General features: G+C 44.9%; 1 long non-coding RNA gene across 1 annotated transcript in view; it reads right to left on the bottom strand.

Annotated features, from left to right (window-relative positions):
- LOC129387774 (uncharacterized) overlaps positions 1 to 1292 on the bottom strand; it is a 45957-nt gene extending 44665 nt beyond the window's left edge. The window contains exon 1 of the long non-coding RNA XR_008614959.2: positions 1020 to 1292. This is a non-coding gene — a long non-coding RNA (uncharacterized lncRNA). The remainder of the gene's footprint in view (positions 1 to 1019) is intronic.
- Between the last annotated feature and the right edge of the window lie 23622 nt (positions 1293 to 24914).

Below are 24914 nucleotides of genomic sequence, written 5' to 3'. Positions count from 1 at the left end.
TTTTCTGTTGTAATGATCATGGCAGGACTTCCTTCGTTGCGCCTAGCAAAAATTCTGCCATTGCGCATCCAGACAAATTTACAGCCCTGTTGTCTGCCCCTCTGTCTGCTCAGCCAAAACAACTTTTTTTGCGCTCGTGTCAAGTTTTCGTTTATGTATATGCCATCAGATCGGAGTGCGTATTTCTTCGAAATCCACAGGTCACGATCAGCCAATTCCTTAAATCTGACAATGATTGGGGGTATCTTATCTTTCTTCTCTTTTAGCCTGTGAATGGCCTTCAGTGAGTGACGTTCGACTGTCTGTATTTCCAGCTTTGCGCTAAGCCCCGCTAGAACCTTATACAGATCTTCGCCCTGTTTATACGGGACGCCACGTGCCTCGATGTTTTTTCGCCTCGAGTACTGTTCAGCACTCTCGACGTTTTCCTACAGGCTTGCAATTTCATTGTCTTTTTCTGCCATCTTTCGCGTCAGTTCTGCTGACGTTATCTTTAATTCTGCAATATCCTTTTCTTGCCTTACGGTGGTGGCCATAATTTCGTCATATTTATGTGACAGCAGTTCCATAGATTTTTCTATCCCTTCTGTTGTCGTGCACTGTCTGTCCACCTTTTTTTCCATCTCTTCTAGTCGGCCCAAGACTGCCACCATCTTTTGGCTAATGTCCTCAATCAGTTCTGTAACATGACTCATTTGATTTTTCTTTCCTCCCTTCCCCTCTGCGTTCCGCGTCACTGGTTTCTGACGTTTCTTCCCCTGATTCCTGCTTTCTAAAACTCACACATCCAGCCGTCGATTTCGCGTGGTCCCATGTTTTTGAAAGCCTTTTTAGTCATTCCCGAACATTTGCCCGCGTGGTATACTTTCTTGCATTTGGAACAAGATGTACTCTCTTGATCTTTTTCAAACAACTTTGAACACTTTGTACAATCTCGCGGCGACATGGTTCGAGGCAGGAGTGCAGTCCAGTGGAGCAAAAAGAAAAACGACCGATCCCACCAAGTAGGCGCCTCTTACCTAGAAGTAAGCAGCAAAGATCAGCACGTTGGTCGACGCTCCACCGGACTGCACTCCAGCATCGTTTGGTCCTTCGTTTTATATGTGTTGGCACCGTCCAGGCTCCTGACGTCACCGCTCCCGTCAGTCATCAGCGACGATGTTATCGCTGACCGCCCACACTCGTGGCTTAGTTGTTGCGCCGTACGCTGTCCGTTACTCGCTCCTTGATCAGCCGGCCAGCAAGCTAGCAGGCCGCAAGGTGAACAGGTGGGCAGTTAGCGATCGGTGAAACAGGCCCTAGAAGTAAGCAGCAAAGATCAGCACGTTGGTCGACGCTCCACCACACGGCACTGAAATTCATGATATCAACATTAGCCTAGAAGGTGTTTTGAATCTCATACTAAACTTAAATACTAAAAAACCAGGCGGCCCTGATGGAATTCCGAATTCCTTTTTAGTACGATTCTCGCTATGGACATTTAAATATCTGTTCATTATATGTCAGAAGTCCCTTAATAGTGGCGTTGTGCCTTCTTCCTGGAAAAGAGCTAAAGTGCTACCTTTATATAAATCTGGTGACAGACAGCTTTTATCTAAATATAGGCCTATTTCCTTAACTGCAACCTCATGTAAAATACTAGAACACATAATCTATAAGCATATAATACTGTTCCTTGAAAATAATAACCTATTGAACAGCTTTCAGAACGGCTTCAGGCGCGGTTTTAGTACTAAAACCCAACTTACTGAGTTCACTCATGACCTTTCCCATTATATCGACTTAGGTAATCAGATTGACACCATTTTCATTGACTTTAGCAAAGCTTTCGACACGGTAGTACACTCTAAATTGCTTTTGAAACTTGATAATATTCTAAATAACCCTCAGTTGGTGTCTTGGATTTCCAGTTTCCTTTTTTGCGTTCCCAATTCGTATGCTATGATTCTGCGGATTCGTCTGTAGTCGACGTCACATCAGGAGTCCCACAGGGATCCGTACTTGGCCCTCTACTATTCTTGTTTAGTAACGACCTTCCAGACCACGTTACTTCAAAGATACGCCTCTATGCAGATGATTGGGTTATGTACAGCCCAGTTGACTCACTCGCTGATCATCAGCGCTTTAAAGATGCCTTTGTTTCATTTTGTGACTGGTGTGCTACTTGAAAAATAAGCATACATTTTGATAAAACTGTTATGTCTTTCACTAACAGACACATGCCCGTATGTTATGATTATATATGCAACCGTGTACCACTAACACGAGTTTTTCAATACAAATATTTAGGCGTCATTTTTACACCCACCTTGTCTTGGTCAAAACATATAGATTACATTTGTAGTAAAGCGTTAAAAAAACTTGGTTACATCCGCCGGACGTTGTTTGCTGCTCCGAGGGACACTAAATTAGTAGCATACAAAACACTGATTCGTTCAATTTTAGAATATGCTTCATCCGCATGGAACCCATATAAACAACGTGAAATTAATTGTATTGAGTCGGTCCAGAGGAAGGCTGTTCGTTTTGTTTACCGTCGCTTCGACCGAGACTTTTCACCGTCAGCTGCTCTTGCGGAATTAAACCTGCAGTTTCTTTCTAGACGGCGGCACATAGAATCTCTGAAGATTTTCTGTTCTTATGAGAACTTTCTTTGTCACCTATCAGATCCCTCCCTTTTAATGCCTGCTTGCCCGACTTCAACTAGAGCTTATCATGCCTCTAATATCAGACCACTCCATCCACGCACTGACACTTGCAAATACAGTTTTTTCCCCCGCATGATTGAACAGTGGAATTTGCTACCTGCCGAAGTTCGTTTGTTGCCCATTTCTCAATTTTTAAATCCTATTGCTGATGTATAGTTCCTTCACATTTTTATAGTTCTATGTTCTTGTTTCTGCAAATCATAATCAGTTTTCCTCGCATGTACACCCACTCCTGTCATAGCCCTAACGGGCTGCAGTATGTATAAATAAATAAATAAATAAATAAATAAATAAATAAATAAATAAATAAATAAATAAATAAATAAATTTCTACGGCATTCTTCGTCCACTGGTTATGTGTCACTGGATATGTACCCATACTTACCCAACCACCCAGAATTGGTATGTGCCACTGTTACACAAGAAAATGTATTTACATATGTGCCGTATTTTTCCGTGAATACATCTCTCTTCACCATGCTTTCCTGGACAAACATCAAACATCATCTCTGCCCTCCTGACATCGGTGCCTCGACGTCTCAAGGTGTGGATCCGCAAGAAAGGCTGTTTGCACTTCGATATAGATTGGGAACGTTCTAGTGCATAAACCTGACACTGCATGACATTGAAGTAACATGTCCAGCACACAAACATCAATATTTCATGTGATGGCACATTTCATAGGATAAAAATAAAGACGATTCTACCCATCTCATTTAGTTTTATAACATTTATTAACAACTTCACGAAAGCTTCACTTTACATAGATTACAACATTCGCGTTGAATGTGCACAACTTCTTTTTTATTTCTCTCGAAGATATCTCTTACAATGACACCCGTTAAAAGCTCGAAATTCGGTCTGCTGCCTCTATCCCTACATTGGCCTTTTCCATTGCGCCATTGGCAACGGCCGCCGTAGTCGTCGACGTCGTTTTCATCGCAGGCTCAGCTTCCCCCTCGTCATAAGGCGAAGCCAAAAGAAACTCTGCCCACCAGCAACGTTGCATTCGTCGCGCTGCAGACAGTGAACGCACCGGGAAGTCTGTATAATAGCCTGACATTTTGGTGCTCAAATTTGAGTACATGTCTGTTCTGCGTACATAAACAATTTGATCGTGATATAACTACCTGCTGAAGGCCGGACCCCAGCCTAAATGTAGGAAATAAAGTATGTTATTTTTTTAGTACGCGCGTCCTCAACCTACAAGTGCCTATATATATATACGTATATTGTATACGCCATTACACGGACTCTTCAGTCCAGCTGTGCAACCGTAGTCGCCAACTTTGTCCTCGAAGGTGTAATCATTCATCACGGCGTTGTTTACGAGCTTCTCACCAACCAGGACTAGTAATTTCTACTAAAAATTTTCCGTAATCTCAGGTACTCCTGCGCTTCACAACACAAACTAACGACTGCTTACCACCCCCAGACCAATTGCCTCACAGAGAGTGTCAATCGAACCATCATGTCAACATGCATGTCAACCACATGGTTGACATGCATGTTGCTCCCGACCGTCGTGACTGATACACTGCCTCTTAATACACTCCTTCCTGCATCTCCCGGCACGACGACAGAGTACGCCCACAATGTCATTTATAGAGTTGTGGAGGCGCGCAGAATCGGCCACTTGCGTCTTGCCTCTTCGCAAGAAAGGCAGCGGCGCATCTATGACGTCTGCCATCACGACGTTCACTTCATCCCTGGTGACATGGTCCTGCTTTGGACCCCATCACGGCACGTTGGCATCTCGGAAAAAGTGTTATCGCGCTACCCTGGCAGATACCACGTATTGAGGCAACTGACCGCAGATATTACGTATGAAACCATGCCTCTTGATGCTGCCGTTGCTCCGCCTCCCTCTGATTTAGCAAACTTCGCCTGGCTCAAGACAAATCGCTCAACAAAAGCAAACACCGCGACGTTGCTTCCGCTGTCGGAGGGCATGTCACTGGGCGCTGCCAAAGAAGAAACTAAGGACAACGCCGAAAACGACGAAGCAGACTGATCGCGCGAATTTCGGCCGCCATCTTGTACGCCGCTCAACCATTGTCAATAACATGTGGATATATGTGTCTCCCTCTTCTCCCTGTAACAATATACAAGGTGTTTGAGCGAACACTTTCAAAACTTCTTAAACATTGCCTGTCGCAGATAGCACAACTTTAGTCCGTGAGCTTGTCTACTCGAAGGGGCGGACATTACTTGAACAAAAAATTGAAATGCACAATCAATTAACAGAAATTCATTCGTAAATAAGTTCATAACAATTACCTTATGGCACATGCTGCAATTTACAAATTCTACTGGGTGAGACTGCAAGGCATATCCACTTGAAAATAATTGTGTGGATGACACCATTTAGGAGACATGTGCTGTCCAAATTGCAGTACAAATGCGCTGTCGTTCCACTTTCTTAAAAGAACGTCGTTTTATGCATTGATACACGAAAGTAACTGGAACACCAATGCATTTCTCCGCAAAGTTCGGGAATTCATATCTCGAAACTTCTGTCATCCTGAGAATTCATTCCAAGTGGATTCACCTCGCGAACTGCCCGGCTAGAATTTGTTAATTGCAATACGTGCCATCAGCTAATTAGTTAAGAACTTAATTAGTGAATGCTTGTTAAATAGTAAGTTATGCATTTCATTTGCTTGTGCAAGTAATGTCCGCCTCTTCGAGAAGATCAGCTCATGGACTAGAATTGTGCTATCTGCAATAGGACATATATATTTCTTTTTCATTTTGAAGTGTTCCCTGAAACACCCGGTATAAATTGTTCATAGGTATCTCTGGGGCAGACAAACCTGCTAATCTAACTACGCATGATCCGCAACGACTCCATTACCTTGAGTTGTTGCAAGATATTAACTTTTATGTACCCTCTAGCTTCGGCAAAATGCAGGAACCTAAGCACCGGCGTAACTGTTCGCTCTGATAAAACTGAACTTCGAATTCATGTTTCTGCGGTAATGTATATGTGGGAGGCGGACAAGCTAACCACTTTGCTATCACGCATCATTCGCTCGTGGTTGTTCATGAAAGATTTGTGTTCACACAGGCTCAGCGTTGTGCCATAGGTGTTTGTATTTCGGCTTGTACAGTACTTTTGGTGCAGTTCTGTAGCGAATAAGGACTATACTGTATCCATCGTATAAATAAGTTATTTTTCAGAAGATAATGGTGTACACGGTGGGAGCCTCCTGCTGTCGCAATGAGTTCAGCCCGCGGTGAATCGGTGAAGTCTGCCAATCTATTTTTTTTTCGTCCTCTCTCTCTCCCCTTCTGCTTTGTTTCTCTTTTTATCCCCCTACTCGTTCTCCCCGTGCAGGGTAGCCAACTGAAAAAAACCTCTACTTAATATCCCTACCTTTCTATGCATCCTTTTTCTCTATCTCTCTCTCTGTATCCTTGCCAGTCTTTCTCTTCTTTTCTCGCTCTGCCGCTTTGTTAAGATCCTGGCATCAAAACTTCGCAGCATACAGCACAGTTTCAAGGCCATTTGCCAATGTGTTACCATGCTTTTTTCATAAATCGGGTTGTCTTCCTGCGCGAGTTCCCTATGAAATCACGTGGTCTCTCCAACAGCCTCAAACATTCAACACCCTCAAAAACAGCCTCAAACGTCCTGCCGAAGCACACTACCACTTTTGCGTAAACAGGCAAGCTGGAGTAGTTTTCGAATTCCCAGTGAGGAAACAGGAAACCGCGAGTCTACACGACTAGCGGATACGTGATGCCTGCTCAAGGCAAACATGCCGGGCTCTGTGCCACGGGACCGCACAACAAACACTGGCGTCAGCGCGCTCGCCGTTGACGTCGGAAACAGACACTATTCAAAGGGCGGCAAGCGGGGCTTCCCCACCGCGAGAACCGCGGTTCAGCCGCCGTCGCCAAACAGAATCTTCGCTTACGCGCACGCCGCCACTGCCAAAAGTGGAAACCCGTGTCCCTGGGCCAAATCTGATTTCCACAAATGAGACCACGGCATTCTGTAACACGAAATTCGCTAAAGGGACAGTTGCAGGCCCAACATGCAAGCTAACCTTGGTGTTTTCGCGGTGGCGAAAACACAAGGACGGCGTAGGGGTGAGATTTTCAACGCAGAAGAAGAACATGGCAAGAAGACAGAAACGAACTCTAGAGAAGTATTGTTCTTGATTCGCCCAACTTCTGGCATATCCCGTTGTGCTTATTCCATTGCAGCTCAGCTAAGTGCGCGCATGTGCCACGGTAACGCTGCAGCCAGACATCGTTCCATCAAGGTATTGTCTTGGCATTTCCGCTCATGACACGCAGTCCTTAGCCTCTGCCTCTTCAGTTGACTCTGCTGCGAAATGCTGCGTCTTCCTTTTCTGTTCCTCAGTGTGGCAAGCCCAGCAATCCTATACAGTGAAATGCTATGTACATCGTAATTTGTCTTTTACAGTACTCCACAGGATGCGACCATGGTGAAACTAGTACATTGCAGCGCCGGAAGAGACAACTTCAACTCGAAGAGGTACATCGGCAAGAACTTCATGAAAAGGCCCTGAGCGAGGCCTTGTGCATTGTAGCAATGACAACCACACAGAAGGTGCGTTATCGTCTATTTGCACCCACAAGCTTCACATTCTGGACTTGTCGCCATTCCGATGAGATAGGAGTAGGCGTTAGTAAATGTTATTCCGCGCCATAGAAGACAAGTGAGAGCTACCTCCCGTCCTGGTAAGACGTGCGGAAGGCGGAGCTTTCAATGAAGCTCCAGGAAACAAAGGCGCTGAGTTGCAGTCTTTCAACTTCTGCAAAGTCAGAACAAATTCCATTGGGCTTACGTAAGTTCGCGAGCAAGCGTATGCAGCTTTCCCCGCTGCATCTGTTCTTGACATCGAGATAGCACCACAGTCGCCACTGTCATGTGCAGATCGAGCGGCAGCGTGTGCTGGCTCTTTCTTAACGATACGACAATGCCTTGGCTACCATTACAAGACAATTACAAATGAAATCCCGGACCTCAGTCCTCAGCAGCTACGAAGCCACTGACCACGACAGCGGTCCGACCTGTGACGCAGCAGAGGGTGCTAAGAATATCTGGGTCCAAACAGGAAGCCATTAGAATCTGGACCTGGCAATGTTTAACGCTAGAACGTTATCTAGTGAGGCGAGTCTAGCAGTGCTATTGGAGGAATTAGAGGGCAGTAAATGGGATATAATAGGGCTCAGTGAAGTTACGAGGACAAAAGAAGCATATACAATGCTAAAAAGCGGGCACGTTCTGTGCTACCGGGGCTTAGCGGAGAGACGAGAACTAGGGATCAGATTCCTGATTAATAAGGATATAGCTGTAACGTACAGGAATTCTATAGCAATAACGAGAGGGTGGCAGGTCTTGTTGTGAAACTTAATAAGAGGTACAAATTGAAGGTCGTACAGGTCTACACCCCTACAACCAGTCATGATGACCAGAAAGTCGAAAGCTTCTATGAAGGCGTGGAATCGGTGATGGTTAAAGTCAAAACAAAATACACCATGCTGATGGGCGACTGCAATGCCAGGGTAGGCAAGAAGCAGGCTAGAGACAAGTCAGCGGGGGGATATGGCACATGCTCTCGGAATAGTAGGGGAGAGTTATTAGTGCAGTTTGCAGAACAGAAAAATATGTGAATAATGAATACCTTCTTCCGCAAGCGGGATAGCCGAAAGTGGACTTGGAGCAGCCCGAATGGTGAGGCAAGAAATGAAACAGACCACATACTCTGCGCTAACCCTGGCATCATACAAGATGTGGACGTGCTCGGCAAGGTGCGCTGCAGTGACCATAGGATGGTAAGAACTCGAATAAGCCTAGACCTGAGGAGGGAACGGAAGCAACTGGTACATAAGAAGCCGATCAATGAGTTAGCGCTAAGAGGGAAAATAGAGGAATTCCGGATCAAGCTACAAAACAGGTATTCGGCTTTAACTCAGGAAGAGGACCTTAGTGTTGAAGCAATGAACGGCAATATTATGGGCATCGGAGGTGCCGGCGCGGCTGCAGCAGTGGTTGCGGCAGATGCACACGGGAGGTGCAGTGACCGCGGTGCCGCTTGTGTCGACATAGTGTGGTGCCATATGCAAAAAATATATTATTTCACAATGGATGCAGCCATTACGGAGCCCATGTATGCAGCCTAAACAGATTCGCTGATAATCCGGCCCCTTATGAATGTTACGACCCAAAAAATATATTTTTTCCACCCTCTAACGCCCTTTCCCCTGCGTAGTGCAGGGAACTGGACGTGGTCTTCTTTTTTGTACTAGTAGAAGACATTGGATGCGCACGTGATGTCTGTAACGCTTGCTTGCTTGCTTGCTTGCTTGCTTGCTTGCTTGCTTGCTTGCTTGCATCCTATATGCTGCATAGCTAAACGCGCCCACTCATTCTGCTCTTATGTTCGCGTGTGCCGTCGGTCGTTCCAATGCTTGCGCGGGCAGAAACCCGGTATACTGGACGGACATTTTTCCTGAGAATGGTCCCGTCACCAGCTTATTTCACGAAGGGCCGTTTTCACATCGTAAACATGGTGGCGCTAAATGTGCCTCCTAGAAAATAAAAAAAGGCAAATATAACGTTTGTGTGACGTCCTTAGATGCCGCCCTTTCTTTTCGGTAAGAACATCGTTTCCTTCTTTGCTTTTTCCAGAGCTATATGCTTATTACCCAGTTTCCAACTTTCGCTTTGTAATCTGCTTTGCCTCGTTGAGAGTTTTCTGTTTATCACATGTGCTTGTTGCCTTATGCCTTTACCCCTTCCCCTCCCCTCCCCCCCTTAAAAAGAACATAAGGTGACAGCCCGAACGCATGGCCCTTCCTTAACATTATTTAGACTCCGCTAGTCAGCTATATTTTATGAGCAACAGCGAGGTCATGTTCTGCGAATACCGCGGTTTCATGGCACCACGCGCGGTTATCGTGCGTTTTGCTTCCCGGCCCACGCGAAGAAAGTAGCGAGACCGAAGCGAGTGAAGGCGGAAAGTGCTCGTTTCGATGTCACTGCGGTAGTCTGTGCTCGTGAATTATTGAAAAGTGCAACGAGCGCCACCGTGTGCCGTTGGTTCTCCAGAGTAGCGTCGCCTGAAGCTCTCGGGTTTTACTGCACACGTCAGCCTCCTCTCTGTAACGTGGAAGAAAAATTAAATAATTGATGAAAATGCACTAAGAGACTAAGAAAAACGAAAGTAGGAAATAAATATCGGCAATGCAATAAAAAGGGCACACAGGCTGTTTTTCTTCTTTTCTTCCATCGAATAAGATACTGCGCTGGCAAAATTCAAAATGGCTTTACACGTATAAGAGAGAGAGAGAGAGAGAGAAAACAAGGGTAGGAAAGGCAGGGAGGTCAACCAGAACAGCATCCGGAACACGTATAAGAGACAACTAACAAAGCAAGGCGGAATGATTAAAGACACGTGTAAAAGTCTGCTTTGGTTGTTGTTGTTGTTGTTGTTGTTGTTGTTGATGATGATGATGATGATGATGATGATGATGATGATGATGATGATGATGATGATGATTCTGGAAACATACAAGCACACACAAAAACAGACAGGGAGCAAGCCGACAATTGCCACCGAAAGGGGCACAACGCATGCCTACTCTCTCGGGAGGAGGGAATGAAAAGAGAAGAGGAGAAGATCGGAAAGAAAATAGAAAATAAAGAAATGACAGAGACATGGACAAGAGAAAGTAAGAACACGGGAAAAAATGTCTATAAAAATGCACAAAAAACAATCAAGCAGACCCCACACACTGTAGGATTCAATATTGTGAGAATCATTAGCAATGAGAACGCGAGGCCACGCTTCTTGTCGACGGCGTGAGCAGAGGTGAATCCCGCCCCTACTAAGCCAAGTTTTCGTGTATCTTGAGTCCTCGGGCACACGTCCAGGAACCACGGCCATACAACCACATTCAGGCAAGCGGATAATTACACCATGAAGGGCCGCTATAAGTAAAGCTATTCCAAACTTTGCTATTCCAATTCTGCAATCTGCGCTAAACGAATAGTGAAAAAAACTTTCGGGTCATCCGCAACTACGCCTCTCTGTCACGCAATATAACTAAAGCCGCAATAGCTCCCCGTCTGATTTGACGTGTACACGCGATTATGCATGATTAAACAGAACAATAAAATAATCATACTTGATTCGACGCTTTTTCCCTATTATAGCCCTCTGCTATTGGTCCTGCGCCCAGTTCCCCTGTCGGTCATGCGACGTCACAAAACCGTGAAAACTCGCTGCGTCAAAGTGACGTATACGCGTTAAAGCTGCGTTAATACGCGGAGCAAAACTAAATTTTTTTCTGAGTAGCCAGAGAATGGGGCTCTAAAGCGTATAACTATTCGAATCTGTTTTTATTCCAATCACCTGACGTCAAACTTACGTAACCGCTGACGCAAGCATCGGGCGGTAACCCGCAGGGCTGTTCAAAACGCCCAAAGGCGCTCCTCGTTGATGGCAGGTCACCTTTCTCTTTTTTTTTGCTTTCAAAGCGAATAGCATTGTCTCCATTGAGCAGATTTTCCTATCGAATTGGCTGAGAAGAGGCGAAGAGCATGCTCAAGTTGAGAGGAATTCGAAAGGGCCGAGCCAGCACAGTGAAAGTAGATAACCGGCTGAAGAGGGTGGTGCCGGCGTTTGTGATTGATCCGCTTCCCCTTACTCAGCTTGCGGAGGCTGGTCGAAAATCGCGGCGGCCTGCAACGGAACGTTAAAAATGGCACCAGAATGAATCCTCATCAAAGAAGATTTGGCAAAGTGGTGTCGCATACGTGTCGAAAGGACTGGGTAACCTTATATTGCCACGGAAAAATGTTTACGCAAATAAATCCATGCTCGGCGGCCGCTCCCAGTAGATAGTGCCAGAGTAATCGGTGGGCAGCCATCTTCTATTCCTTTCCGAACGGGGCAGCCTCCAGATATTAAGGAAAAAAAATCAGTTTTGTTCGACATATTAATGCGTCTTTAACGCGTCCGCGTCACTTTAACGCTATGAGTTCTCGTGGTTTTATGACGTCGCGTGACAGACAGGTGAAGTGGGCGCAGCCCGAAAACGTTTGATCAATGGCAAAGTATTAGGGCGGAAAATGCGCCGAATGAGAAATAATTATTATTTTTGGTTCGGTCTAATCATTAATGACCAGTGTGGACACATCATATCAGATGGGACGTTTCACGGTTTTCGTGATGTGGCGTGAGAGACAGGCGAGGTGGGGATGGGCCGAAAATTTTTTGACCAGTCACGGATGCCTGATTGCATGATTTGAATAAAACTAGGCTAAACCAGTACCCTTCTAAGCAATAGAAAAGTTTGAAATAGCTTTGCGTTATAGCGCCCCTGCTCTCTTCCAAAATGAATAGAAGACGACCACCCGCCGATCCCTCAGGCACTCGCTACTGGCACCTGCTGGTGAGCATGTATTTATCTTTGCAAGATTATTTTTTACGCGGCATTAAAACGTTATCGAGCTTCTTCCACAGGCTTACGACATCGCTCTGCCAACTCTTCCTTGCTGAGGATTCGTTTTAGCGGCATTCATCGCCTTCCGTTGCACGCCGCCGCGAGCTAAGGGGAAGCAGGTCAATCGTAGACGCCAGAACGACCCTCTTCATCTGGTTATCTATTTCACGGCCTCATCGAAGCCCTCTCAATCTGAACGTGCTGCTCGCCTCTTGTAAGCCTATTGGATAAAAAAAAAACGCTGAGTGTAGGCAATATTAATCGTTTTGAAAGCGAACAAAGGTGACCTCCTATGAACCACGAACGAGAAGAGCGTTTGATTGAGCTGTTCAGACAACGCTTTGGGTCATCGCCTGGTGCTTGCGTCGGCTGTTACGTAAATTTGACGTCAGGAGATTGGAATAAAACAAATTGGAATAGTTTTATATTATAGGGCCCTAGATGTCCTTTCTTCCTGCATCAAGTCTTTAAATTTGCTGCTATGTAAAATTACTGTGGAGTTATTGCTAACATTCAAGTGCGCAGGCGGGCATCCTCCACATACGTCGAAGTAAACAAGCGTCGAAGTAAATACGTCGAATACGTCGAAGTAAATAAGCATAAATCTCACCTACGGTCTATTGAATTTGGAGTTCCACAGGGTAGCATACTGGGACCGATTCTCTTTCTTTTCTATATTAATGACATTGTAAAAATATATGAGGATTGTAGATATGTTATTTATGCCGATGATTGCTCGGTGCTCGTTAAAGGAAAAAACGTTGATACTGTAAGACAAAAGGGAAGTGCGTTCTGTCACAACTTGCAGATTTGGTGCCAGAACAATAGGCTCATTCTTAATGAGTCAAAAACTAAGTGTGTGTTGTTTCGCACCCCAGGTACCTTAGAAAATATAGACGACCATATTGCTCTCGGGCCATTCAAAATTAAAATAGAAAAGTTTGTTAAAATTCTAGGTGTCATTTTTTCAGAAAACATGTCTTGGAATGAACATGTGAAAACTTTATTACCAAAATTAAGCAGAGCCGCCGGTGTATTAAGCCAGAACCGTCACACTTTTCCAGTCAGCATTAAATAGATGTTATATTTTGCACTCTTTAACTCTCACTTACATTACTGCATGCTAATATGGGGAAACACGACAGCATTGAACTTGCAGAAACTCTTCCTTATTCAGAAGAAAGCACTTACATCTATAGAAAATTCCCCGTTCTTAGAACACACAGAACCACTCTTTCACAAACATAAAATTCTAAAAATCCACAATATATACAAATACAAATTATTAAGAACCTATAAAAACGCCACATTAGGTAGGGCGGAACTATTCCAAGAATTATGAAATCTCAGGAAAAGTACAATTTCCTACCCATTCCGATATCAACCGCCATACTACGTTCCCTCCTCGCGCACCCATTATGGGAAAGAAAAACTTAACTACGCCCTGGCAACTGCACTAAATGACCTAGACCGGAAAGGTGTGGACGTTCTGGCCCTTACTAACAAAACCTTATTTGACCTGTTTGTTTGACTGTATTGAAACTGCTTATGCTTCTAATTGTTCTTGTAATTGTCATTTGTGATCGGACTGTCTTATCGTTTATTTGCTGATATGTTTATATAACTGAATCAAGATAACAAATCGTCGTGTCACTGCTGTTGTAAGGGGTGGCTAGAGCTTAGTCAAGCTGCACATATGCAGCTTTTTTCCCTGGCCCCCTATTTTCGCAGTAACAGTGTATTGTCTGCGGCGAAAATAAAACTTGATTGATTGATTGATTGATTGATTGATTGATTGATTGACTGATTGATTGATTGATTGATTGATTGATTGATTGATTGATTGATTGATTGATTGATTGATTGATTGATTGATTGATTGATTGATAAGAAGTTTTTTGCGGCTAGTTATGTGCCTAATTACGAAATTACGTTAATTAAATTTTTATTCGTTTATATTATTTCCTAAACAAGTGAGCAGTTTGAAAGCCCTCGGCAACATTATCTAACTGAGGGATAACATAAAAAACAAAAATTTTGTGGTACACAACATTTACTAATATGTTATATACAGAGGCTCGCTGAATGCAAAACTGACTCTCAAAACTGACATCGACCTCTATAGTAGTAGTGCGGGTTTGTATGGGTTTGCATTAAGCTTGCTGCGATTACGATATCTGGTATGACGACTTTTCTTAAGCGACAGCACCTGCGAGCTGTCCGTAGAGAGTGTGAACGCTGTCTAGAGTGGACGATCCTCGTTTTACTAACAGAACAAGGCAGTGTTTTAGCTGAATACAGGGTTACTTGGAACCAGAATTTGATGTTTTCCTAAGGACACATGTTCTTAAACCATACAGCTACAAATATTTTATAACTACTCTAAAACAAACAACGTTTTACAACAGCATATGCACATGTTTTTTTACACTTCCGAAATGATGTTTCGCTTAACTCGCTGGACGTTCGGTGACTAAATATTTACACGCTGTCGACGTGGAGCCACTCAGAATCAAGTTTTAACAATATCGGGGACGCACACACACAAAAACAACAAGGCTACATTTGTCCAGAGCTATCTGTCATCATGGTTCGGACGCACCACACGAGCATTATGGCAGGATTCGCCATGTGATAACTTCGCGGTGTCAGTAGCTTGCCCGCCTCTAATGTGTTTCTTACCTGGCTCCTTTCCTGCTTTCAAATATGAAAGAAGCAACTTTTCATGTTCTTGTGCACCAACACAGCACAATGTTCGCGCCATGGAGACAGTTATAACAACGATAACAATAGCGGTTGACAGTCTTATAACCCCAGCAACACAATGAAATAATTTCAGCTCATCGTCTTTCATGTATTCACCGGGTTGAAGCGCGCGTTGTGCTAGCAATGTTAGACATGCTACTAACGTATGCACACACGTGCCTCGTTCCTGTTCCCAACACTTTCGGGGTGGTGTTCTATCTTCCTTTTGACATCTTCAAGGACGACATAAGTACAGGGTAACCGCCGACGCATGAATGTACAAGTAGTACATTCATTGATTGCTCTAAGCCTTTACGGAGGTAGAACGGTCTTCGTTGCCGTCCAGACAAACGGGCATGACACCTTGTCGCAGATTTTCTCAGCGTGGAGAAAGCGCATGGATGGGCTGCCAAAACCGGTGATACCTTAGGCAAGGAGTGGTACAGTAGTGATGACAGCGACAAGGTTGAGAATATAGTTAACCATCTTCGAGGATCAATGCCCGCTATTTTCTGTGGTCTCCAGACGTTATCCTATAAAACGTCCGAGCAACTGCTGCCCATACTGGAGCCCCGTGTCGTACTGCATACACACTAAAAGGCCAGGCACCACTTCCTATTTGACCCGTTTCCATGGAGTTTTAATACAGTCAGTGTGTCAGTCTGCGTGTGCTTTTTAGAGCTCAGCTCTTAGGCGCACGTTCCTGCGGCGAACGCCCGCGTCGTCCCTCGGCGTCCTCGTAACCGAGCAAACGAGCACAGCGAAGGATAAAAGGGGCGAACGGAGAGAGCGGCTGAAGCATGTCGCTAGCGAAGACAGCGCGAGGGGAAAGGCGGCGGAGAATGGTGCTGTGGAACCAAGAAGCGCAAAGCGGAGGAGGAGGGTATGGCGAAAGCGTGAGAAGAAAGCGCATGGGGAACCAGCGCTGGATAGGCGGCGCGTCGAAAAGAGTGCGTTGCACGCCGCCCTGGCGACGAAACGCGGCATATTCCAGCCACACAACCAGACGACACACACATACGCAGCCGTATTATAGTTCGTATGTTTCCGTTTTCGCGCCGCTTCAAATGGAGTTTTTGTAAAGAAGCTAGCGCCATCAAGTGAAGAAATGACGAAAGAAGCTTTTCAAGCTTTATACATTTTTCACAGTGCGTCGCGCCGAGCACGTGTTTCTTTAACGGTTGCGTCGTGTATCGATGCCATGCTTGCGTGGCTGCCTGCCTCGCAAATCTAGCAGTTATGGCTCCGGTCGTGCTAGGCTATGGTTTCGTAAGTATTAGTTGGCCTGAAGATATTCCATATTTCTCTGGCTAGACATAAAAAATTCTGATGTTACTTCGCCACAGCACTCAATGGAGAAGAAAGCTTTATCGCATCAGCTGACTCGCGCAAGCAAAGGTTTGAGTGCTCGGCTGCTTGATCCGTAACAATCCTGGCTACATTTAGCACTAATTACATTAATTTGCCGGATGCATCTCAGCGCCGAGTCCTCATCCGCATGCGCATTTTTATAAACACATAGGTGGCTTAGTCGCGCGTGCGCCGGCACTATGCGCATACAACTCGTATTACAAGGCAGCTTCCCTCCCACATAATTCTTGGCAATGAATGGATAATTTTTACCTTTCGTATCGTTCACTTGGTGCGGTGGCGTTGGAAGGGGCTTGGCGGTGGCATTGCGAAGGAAAAATGGTACATATGCCGAATGGTGCATGCTATTGCTCATTTTGTTTCCGACGAAATACCGACAGCAGATTCTGCTGTTTGGTACTGTCTGCCATGGCTGACCGTCTTCACTATCGAATAAACCAAGGATACACGCGAAATTTGATTTAGAAACCAGCCCGACACCGCTTGACAGGGCGACAAGACGGGAGCTCACTCCGCTCGCCTGACTGCTTGGATCCAACGCCGCCTCCGTTCTTGTTCGTAGGGTTTAGACGGAAAGACGCAGAAGGATACAACCTCCCTCATCCCGACTTAGTTGTGACACTTGTATACGCAACAGTATCGTCGGCGCCCTTTTGTTTTCCTTCGGCTTTAAGGGCACGCAACGCAATTTTCGTCCGCGGGGGAGGCTGCATTGTGCACGTTCTGACCGCCAGGGCGGCGCTGCAGGCGCCGTGAAAACTCCAGCGCTGGTTCCCCATAGTGCCGCGCAAAACAGGCTTTGAGCGACGATAGCTACGAGATGGCGCCAGAGTAGCGCGCGGCATCAGTTCACCGATGACGCCACCGATACCGCACATGGGGAACAAAGCACTGCATGAACGGAAGTCTGTCTGCAGCGGCTGATATGAATCACGCCCACGCGTCACCCTCGCGCTCTCTTCACGATCTCCCGATTAGCGAGGCAGTCGCGCCACTCTTTGTTCCGTTTGCAACGTGCCGCACGAGACAGATTGTTCGCGCCGCCAATATATCACAATATGAAAACACTATACAGCTGCGCTTGAATTTCCCATTAAAAGAGTATCGTAATCGTCGGTGATTTTCTTCTTTCTCGCTCCCTTTCTTTCTTGATTATTTTAGCCATAGTAGCCTGCCAAGCGTGTCGCTATAGGCTAACCTCTCCAATTTCCAGAAAACTTTCGCTCTCTCTTTCTCTGGTTTCAGACAACATTTCCAGCTATTCAACATTTACTTCAGATGCTGCAGATAGCGGAGTTGGAAACCAGACTCGGACCGGCACTGATAACCGAGCCTCTGACTATCGGCGCATGCATCGTACCTTTACCCTTCCTCTTGCTTCTTCACTCCCTCTCTCTTCCCTGGCCTATATATTCTCAAGTCGAGAATAAACAGAGGCTTACTTGCCGGGCGACGCTGTCTCCTGTGGTTAATGCCAACGGCGTGGCCGCTGGCCACGACCGCGACAACATTATTATATTGTATTAGTGATCCACAAAAGGATGCATTACCCTGCTTCCTCATTATGCACCCATTTTCTGTATCGTTATCATGGATCCATCGTTCCATATTTAAGATCCTTTGAACATTTTACTGTGAGGAATGTCATGACAGGCACCATAGCCAAGGGTGACCCCTTTCTCTTTTATTATTTATTTCTCTATATCTCTAAAACGGAAAAGAACCTATTGTGCTTACGAACGCGTAAGTTAGTACGAGTACACCAAAGGAAATAGCAGCGAATCGCTTTCGTCGATTAAGGACCACCATATATCCTGAGGCGCTCAATCTGACTTGCCAAATACTGACCAGTAAATTGCCCTGGGTCGCCATGATTCTCACATCCAGATTCTTACACGTTCGTGTGTTGGACGTTCAGAGCCGAAATAAAATGAATGTAGAGCTTACGCAAGGACATCTGCGCCCAATCGGTACTGCTAGATCAATGGGGAGTTTTCTAAGCCGCTTTCCAGATGTTACCAAAATCGTGTTCTTCCAGAGTCTTGCTTTCGTAAAGGCCATGCGGTCGAGGCGCTTAGCAGATGTCCAGAGCATAACCTGACCATTCTTTTTGTTCCTGTGACGTTTCTCTTTGCTTCCCTCACACAGCGGTCTCTACGAAATTCGACCCATCCATCTATGACTTCAGATACGGTAGGTGTATAAGCCATGCAGAAAAATGGCAGATATAAAGGACGCAGGCCTACATAAAAGGCTGCGGAGGCCATCCCAAGGAGCATTCATGGGTTCTTTCGTAAATGCACAAAAGCGGACCTCGCATTGCACCCCTACGACAACTGGGCCTCCCTATGGCAGTCGTTTTGCAAGCAGGTAGCCGTTTCGCAAACAGCGCTTGGCGCTTGTGTGGGGTCATTCTTGTCGCGGCGACTATTTCGACATCTTTTTACGGAACGTATGTTCATACACGCAGCGCCTTTGCTGCACATTGTGCTCCCACCATGCCAGTTTTTTGTCTACGTGTCTCGCGTTTCTCATTTAGCGTCTTCGTGTAATAACGTTCTCTGTTCTAAAGGTCGGCTGTTTCGCTTTTATAGTCTTTTTCACTTTCTGCTTCCTAAGTACCTCTCACACCTTTATCAATACAACACCGCCATAAAGGACCGACTTGTGCATAACGTTATGTTCATTGGTGTTTTCTGTTTGTTGCTTCATTCGTGTACCGCGGCTCTTGATTGTTAAAGTGTGCGCGTGTGCGCGTGTGCGCTTGTGCGCGTGTGCGTGCGTGCGTGCGTGCGTCCGCGCACGTGTTTGTGTTCACACTGAACAGTGTTTAAGAATACACAATGCAGAGAACCTGAGGCAAAAGTTCATGACCAACTTGTCGAAACAGGAATGCTAGTGGTATTTGCAGCGTGACGATCCCCGCCGTGAATGCGTTCAGGGGCTAGAATACAGGGCGCTTCAGCTAACTCTGCTCAAGCAATAACCAAACCAGGTGTGCGCTACGCGAATGCAACCAACTCGGTATTGTTCAATATCCTCTTGAGCAATTCAAAGTATACTTAAAGTAAAGCTTTCTCTGTCTATTATCACGGGTTTCGCATTCTTCCGCGCGATCTCGCCTAGTATAGGACACAGGAAATGAGCTTATATAGCAGGAAACTTACCCAAGAAATAGAGCGAGTGAGTGCACTAGCGTTTTCAGTAACAACATTTTACATCGCGACACAGAACTTCTGCATGTGTATAATGTTGACTCATTCTCAAATACTCAAATCCTCTAGAGCAATTCCGATGTCTCCTCCAGTGCGTAGACTGGCAAGAAATCTATAATGAAACAGATGTAAACAGAGCGTTTGCTCTGTTTTAACGAAATGTGCTCGCGTGCTATAATTTGGCTTTTCCACTTCAGCCAGCGGCTTCTGGAAAGAAACATAAAAAGGCGCGCAAACCTTGGGTTGACAAAGACTTGTACGAACGCATCAAAAAGAAAGACGCTATGTATCACACCTTCATCCGCACGCGGCAGCCTGACCTATTCGTGACGTACAAGAAATTTAGGAAGGAAGTACAAAAAGATTTAAAAAAAGCAAAGTGTGATTACTATTAGCACCTTTTCTCGAATATACGAAGCAATCCGAGAAAAATATGGGATGCCGTTAATGATATAACAAGAAAAACTCCAAACACGCATCCGCAAATTACACGCTTAAACGGACGGGAAATAGAACTGCGTTAAAGGTAATGGTTAGCTGCATGAATACGCCTTTTATTAACACTGGTATGAACCCTGCACACGTTGCAATCGGAAATGATCACAGGTTTTCCACACCACGTGTATCAAATTCACTTTTTTTGAAACCGACATGTGTGGATGAAGTAAGTGATCTTATCAAGACATTAAAGTATGATTTTTCAGCTGGCGTAGACGGCGTCAGTCCTATTCCGGTTAAATATGTGTCACACGAAATAGGGCCAGTACTCGTGCATGTTATAAACTTGTCTCTTAGCACAGGCGTTTTTCCAGACTAGCTTAAGATTGCGCGTGTCACACCAATTTATAAAGGGGGAAGGGCAGACCAATTGTCGAACTACAGGCCAATTTCATTTCTCACAGTATTTTCAAAACTTTTTGAAGGTGTTATGTATGCAAGATTTTCAAATTTTTTTACGAAACACAACGTTATTGCGCAATGCCAATACGGTTTTCAAAAATATAAGTCAACTGAGCAAGCTTTACTGGATATTAAAGATCGAATAATTGCTAACATCGGACAGAAGAAGTTAACGCTTGGCCTGTTTTCCGACCTGAGAAAGGCGTTTGATTCAATTGACCACTATACCTTAACTGAAACATTGGAAAGATATGGAGTACGAGGTGTTGCAAATGACTTGATAAGAAGTTATGTATGTAATAGAAAACAGTTCGTGCAGCTGGGAACTACTGCATCTGACGTGCTTACCCTACATCAAGGTGTCCCACCAGGTTCAAAGTTAGGACCGTTACTATTTCTAATTTATGTTAATGATATTACAGATTTACCAGGTTCACAAACGTTGGCAATGTATGCAGATGATACAAATGTGTTCTTTACAGCTGATAACACAACATAATTACAGCAGTGTGTAAATGAATATACAACTTTGTTATCTCACTGGTTGGCGACGAACAAACTCCAGCTGAACGCAACTAAAACAACCTACATTATATTTGTGGCACCTAATAAAAATATTGAAGGTAGAATACAAGTAAAATTTAACAACTACCTTATTAAACAGGTCAAACAACAAAAGTTTCTGGGAATACATTTCAGTGAAGAATTGTCATGGAATACAAATGTAAATTCCCATTGCGGGGATATTGGTTTCGGGTACAACCACCAGAACAAATTACACGAAATTGATTACCTTACAAAAAAGAGTTATCCGCTGATATGCAAATTACTATGGCCGTTTTTCAGATCTAAGAACCGGTCCACTATTCCAAAAATATGACATGCTGCGTGCGGACAGGATATATTATATGCAAATTCTTCTCGAAATCCGAAAGAGAAATCCAAGCTCTCATTGTAGTGAGTGTAACCTCTCCGGATACTCCTTGCGACACAGCTCACGAAACACGCCAAAAGCAAGGACCAATTGCGGGAAACAAACATTTCTCTATCAGTCCACAAAAATAATGAACAGTTACAGTGCCTCTGTATCCTTAAACACTTTTTTACAGACATTTAAAGAAGGAATAAGATATTGGTTAGAGAGGGAAGACATATCCTTTAAAATTGAATAAATGCGTGTAATAAAATTAAAAATGTTTCTGCCATGAATTACATATTTATTTTCTTTTCGGGATTCCCATATGGTTTCATTTAATATCTATTGTAGGATTTTATATTAACACAAATATGTTTGCATCCACGTGCTGTTCCCAGTTTTTTTATTACATCTGACACACAATTAGAATGATTTATTTATTTATTTTTTGGGCGCATGTTGCTCTATATTGCTCCATAAATTCACTGACGTTCATTTCGTGTATAATTGTACAATTTTTGCATACCATTAGAATCTCAAATGCTTACTTATACTTAGCCGTTGCTGTACATTGTACTATACATTTGAAGAATCGAATGACCATGGACATTGCTACCATGAATTTTCAGAGTAACCAACGCTGTTGTAACGCGCAAAATCGTGCATATGTGTGTGATCTGCTGTCGCACCTGTCGTTCGTGGGGGCTGATACCTTTGTCAGGCTTTATGCCTTTAATCTCAATCTACCCTTGTTCGAATGAACGAGAAATAAAATTCAATTCAATTCAATTTGATTCATTGGATCCGTAAAGCACACAGATGTCTTACTGGAAGAGCGCATGTATTTAGCGTACGACTGTGACAAAGGGGCACAAAATTCTTAAAGGTACTCATGTGTCGCGGTTCTCTCTACATACGCCTTTCATCAGCATTCTTCGCTCGAAAAATATTGTTACGGAGCAGTGGGGCATAGTCATATTTTGACTATGAGCAAAGGCGACGATTTGTCGAGAAGAGCATGCGGCTGGTTCGGGCAGTCGTCTTGTGCATGTAGTGTGGCTGCAACATCTATATACTTGTAGATACACCTACGCTTCACTAATTCTGCCCCGTGTCAATATACATCGTCTGATTGCGTCGCGACATCGCTGCGCCGACGTCTCCCAATGTGCATCTGCCAGATTTGGTGTTTGTATTTCGGTACATCTTGTGAACTGTGTTGAGAGAGAGAAAAAGAAGAAAGGCAGGGCGGTTAAGCATACGTACGTCTGGTTCGCTACCCTGCAATAGTGACACCGGATATAGGAATTAAAGGAGAGCAGCACAGAGAGAAGGCACAGTTTTGTTCCCATTTGAAGGTGTACACCGTGCCTACAAACGGTCGCCAAGACCTGCCGACTTGAAGTAGTGCAATAACGCTTTTGTTACTTTCTGTGTCATCGACGCACACAGATCTTCATTTCCGAAAGTGGTCTTGAGCCTAACCGATTCAATGCTGTTCCGGAGAGGTTCGCGCTCGAGGTCATACCAGGGACAGCGATAGAAAATGTGTTCAATAGTTTCTGTTGTTCCACATGAGTCGCACAGGGGCGTATACCCCATTCTGATGCGGAACGAGTAGGCCTTTGTAAATTCCACCCCGAGCCAGAGGCGGCATAACAATGTCCCCACGAAGCAGGAAGCTTTCGACGACCCTTGTAGCTTTAGGAATGAATAACGTCTTTGCAAATGACATTTTGGGAGGTTGAGAGAAAACCAATATTTGTGCGTCATAGGCTTAGCCACGAAATGAAGTTTTCTCGCAGAGTCGGCTCTAGATAAGGGGTTTCGAACAAGTCGAGCTCCTACATGAGTGGCCGGGGCGGCTTAATCTGCGAGGTCATTACCAGCAATGCCGGTGCGCATTGAAGTCACTAGTGATTGCCCAGAGGCCATCAGTTCCCATTAATATGTCTTGCAGTACGTCACAATCAAACCGCCCTGATGGAGGAATGTAGCAACCAATCAGAGCGAAAGAAACATTGTTCTTCCTGATACGGAGGCATACGTATTGATGGTAGTCATGGAGCAGAACAGTATGCGAAACATAAGTTCGTGCGAATGTAAACGAGAACGCCACTCCGTTCCTCGCACGTGGAAAAAAACAAAAGCTCCATATCCGGATAACCTGCAAAGAGTTTAATGTTTGGTTCGCATGCGAAACCGACTTCTCACGAAAAATTGGCGCAAACTTGAGGTGCGGGTCTTCAAACCTCTGGCATGCTATTGAAAGATGGCCGTACTTCTAACTTCAGTGCTAAAAGAAAGTGTTGGGTGAGCCCTCGTGCCTATACGAGGCTTGCAAGTGCTGGATTTAGTGGATCCACTATTTGCAATGCGCTTTCAGTTGAGTTTGTTGGCAGCTCTCTGAGCAGCGTGCGAATCATATTCGTTAGTGATCGCACCATAATAACCATTTGCACGTCCTGTTCGGTAAATTCTCCGGCAGTAAATGCCTGGGGTGGTCTACTTCCATCGGCGTGCAGTGATCCTGTTGGTGACTGCCGTTTCGGCAACTGAGGCCAAGCTTTCGGTGTCCGTATTCTTTCAATCGCCCTTGCCCTTTGTATACTTTTCTGATGTCCATGTCTTGGGTGTGTGACTTCACACGGGACGTACGTGTCAACGACACAGAACCTTCAAAAACGTCGGCGACGAGTGCGTCACTTCCCGATTTCAGCGGTGGTTTCTAGGTGAGAGGAATGATTTCTTGTTCCTATTGCCGTTAATTCAAATGATTTCTTGCCACCTCTTTTAAGATAGCCATTTCCTTCTTAACCATCGTGCAGTCGTTCGATGACGCCTCACAAGAGTCGTGGCAGCTTAGACATTAAATGACAGTGGCAGCACAATTGTCCGCGACCTGTGGCACACTGTTTCGTTCTCACATCACGAGTCTTTGTTTCATCCATTTGTGGCATTGAAGAGGCATCGAAATGAACGGCACGATTGGATGACGAAAGTTGTCCACATTAACGTGCGACGGGAAGCAGTTTCCCTCGAACACAATATTCGCGCGATGTGAATTAGCCTGGCGGTAAACATCAACGATGACATTACGATCATTCGTGGCTTGAACCAGAATAGGTAAGTCATTGCCGAGGATGGCCAAGTCTACATCGTATATTAAACCGGTGATGAAATGAGAGTCCACCGGGATGTGAGAGCGCACTTGCATGCCATCGAGATATGTTACTTAGCTTAGAGCGCTAACTGCGCCTGCATGCAAAACATCAACCGCCAGGACATTTTGCGAGTGTTCACTCTAATGTCCGTAACTTCGTTTGGCCCAACGGCCTCCAGCAGCGTCAAGACAGATTGCCTATGAAGCCACTTGATGTTAGCGTTGGGTATCACAGGCATAAACAGGATGGCGTTGGCGTCACGGCTCCTCCAGGTGGGTCCAATGTAGTTTGTATAAGGCCGGCGAAGAGGCTTCGTTGCTCCTTCAATTCGCCTTGAGACTCCGCACAAGTTCGAAGTCATCGTCGAAAGGGTCCTTACTGCTGATAGAGATGTGCGTTTTCCCTG

Source organism: Dermacentor andersoni, chromosome 2 (assembly GCF_023375885.2).
Source record: "Dermacentor andersoni chromosome 2, qqDerAnde1_hic_scaffold, whole genome shotgun sequence".
NCBI lineage: Eukaryota > Metazoa > Arthropoda > Arachnida > Ixodida > Ixodidae > Dermacentor > Dermacentor andersoni.
This window is presented reverse-complemented; position numbering and strand designations above follow the sequence as displayed.